We start from the raw sequence: 2,502 nt of genomic DNA, 5'->3' as shown, positions 1-2,502 counted from the left end.
AAACAAAACAATTGAAGGCAATGCTTTTAAAGAAAAAGAACAAACCAAGTTAAAACAAAACAATTGAAGGCAATGCTTTTAAAGAAAAAGAACAACAATAAATAAATAAATAAATAAATAAATAACTCTATGACAGAGGTAAGGATGATTTTTTTCAACTTGGAAATAGAAAGGTAGGGACCAAAAGGTGGAGAAAAAGGATAACCAGATTTAGTGATAATTTTAATATGGGAGAAGACAGACATATCAAAAATAATGTTGAATCTCCATCTTGGAGATTAGGGAAATGGCAGTACTACCATTCGCATAAAGAAGTATTCAAGCTGCATGCGGTGGCTCATGCCAGTAATCTCAGCACTTTGGGAGGCCAAGGTGGGAAGATCCCTTGAGCCCAGGAGTTTGAGACCAGCCTGGACAACAAAGTGAGACCTTGTCTCTACAAAAAAATAAGAATTAGTTTGACACGGTGTATTTTCTTGTTTGCTGTAAAGTAGGACTCAGCAAACTATGGCCTGTAGGCCAAATCCAGCCTACAGCCTGTTTCTGTGAATAAAATTTATCGGAACACAACTGTGTCCATTCGTTCATGCACTGTTTATGGCTGCTTTTGTGCTACAATGGCAGAACTGAGTAGATGCAGCACAGATTGTATGGTGTGATAAGCCAAAACTATTTTCTATATGATCTTTTACAGAAATGTTTGCCCATTCCTGCTACACAACATAGTATGCCGGCTCGGCACAGTGGCTCACGCCTGTAATCCTAGCACTTTGGGGGTCAGAATGGGGGCAGATCACTTGGACCAGGAGTTTGAGACCAGCCTGGGCAACATGGCAAAACCCCATCTCTATGAAAAATACAAAAAAAAAAAAAAAAATAGCAGAGCATGGTGGCACATACCTGTGGTCCCAGCTACTGGGGAGGTGAAGATCACCTGAGCCACAGGAAGGTTGAGGCTGCAGTGAGCCAAGATCGTGCCACTGCACTCCAGCCTGGATGACAGAGTGAGATCCTATCTAAAAAAAAAAAAAAAAAAAGGAAGAAAAGAAAAAAAAGCATAGTATGCCCATAGTCCCTGGCACATAGCAAGTGTGCTTAAGAAATATTAATTAATGAGGCTGGGCATGGTGGCTCATGCCTGTAATCCCAGCACTCTGGGAGGCCAAGGTGGGCGGGTCACCTGAGGTCGAGAGTTTGAGACCAGCCTGACCAACATGGTGAAACCCCATCTCTACTAAAAATACAAAATTAGCCGGGCATGGTGGTGCATGCCTGTAATCCCAGTTACTCGGGAGGTTGAGGCAGGAGAATCACTTGAACCCGGGAGGCAGAGGTTGCCATGAGCTGAGATCGTGCCATTGCACTCCAGCGTGGGCAACAAGAGTGAAACTCCATCTCAAAAAAAAAAAAGAAAGAAAAGAAAAACAAGTATTAATTAATGAAATTAGGGCCTGGTGTGGTGGGTCATGCCTGTACTCCCAGCTGCTTGGGAGGCTGAGGCATGAGAATGGTGTGAACCCGCAAGGTGGAGGTTGCAGTGAGCTGAGGTCGCACCACTGCATTCCAGCCTGGGCGACACAGCAAGACTCTGTCTCAGAAAAAAAAAAAAAAAAAAAAGGAAAGAAAGAAAGAAAGAAATATTAATGAAATTAGCCGAGTGTGGTGGCACATGCCTGTCATCCTAGCCACTTGAGAGGCTGAGGTGGGAGGACTGCTTGAGCCCAGAAGGTGGAAGGCTGGAAAAATATTACCAAGAGTTCTTATTCTTTCCCCTGGTTTAAGTGTTTTTGTCTGTTTTTCTTTTTTTCTAGAGACAGGGTCTCATTCTGTCACCCAGTGTATCACAGTAATAGCTCACTGCAGCCTCGAACTTCTGGCTCAACTGATCTTCCTGCCTCATCCTCCTGAGTAGTTGAGACCACAGGTATGTGCCACCATGCCCAACATTTTTTTTCCTAGAGATGGGGTCTCTCTTTGTTGCCCAGCCAGGCTGGTCTCAAACTCCTGGCTTCAATTGATCCTCCCACCCTGGTCTCCCAAAGTGCTGGGATGACATGTTTTGACTATTTTGGAGTCCATGGCTCTCATCATTTGCTCCACCCCTTTTTTTTGTTTGTTTTTAAAGAGACAAGGTCTCACTGTTGCCCAGGCTAAGTGCAGTGGTGTGATCATAGCTTACTGCTGCCTGGAACACCTAGGCTCAAGTGATCTCTCCCTTCGGCCTCCTGAGTACTGGAATTACAGGTGTGCACCACCAAGTCTGGCTCATTTCTCCACCTTTTAATACAGTAGATTTAAATAAACAATTGATGAAAGTGGAAAAAAAATTTAGCCACAACATTGCCCAATAATATAATTTAGAGTTTATAAATACATATTAAAAAATCAAGTGGCTGGGCATGGTGGCTCACACCTGTAATCCCAGCATTTTGGGAAGCCAAGGCGTGTGGATCTCCTGAGGTCAGGAGTTCAAGACCAGCCTGATCAACATGGTGAAACCTC

The 2,502-nt window shown here is 43.8% G+C and overlaps 1 protein-coding gene across 1 annotated transcript in view; it reads right to left on the bottom strand.

Moving 5' to 3' along the window:
* LOC105534249 (chromosome unknown open reading frame, human C12orf56) overlaps window positions 1–2,502 on the bottom strand; it is a 126,416-nt gene that overhangs the window by 25,399 nt on the left and 98,515 nt on the right. The window lies entirely within an intron of this gene.

This window comes from Mandrillus leucophaeus, unplaced genomic scaffold (assembly GCF_000951045.1).
Source record: "Mandrillus leucophaeus isolate KB7577 unplaced genomic scaffold, Mleu.le_1.0 Scaffold132, whole genome shotgun sequence".
In the NCBI taxonomy this organism is placed as follows: Eukaryota; Metazoa; Chordata; class Mammalia; order Primates; family Cercopithecidae; genus Mandrillus; species Mandrillus leucophaeus.
Note: the sequence above shows the minus strand (reverse complement) of the source record. Positions and strands in the feature narration are given on the sequence as shown.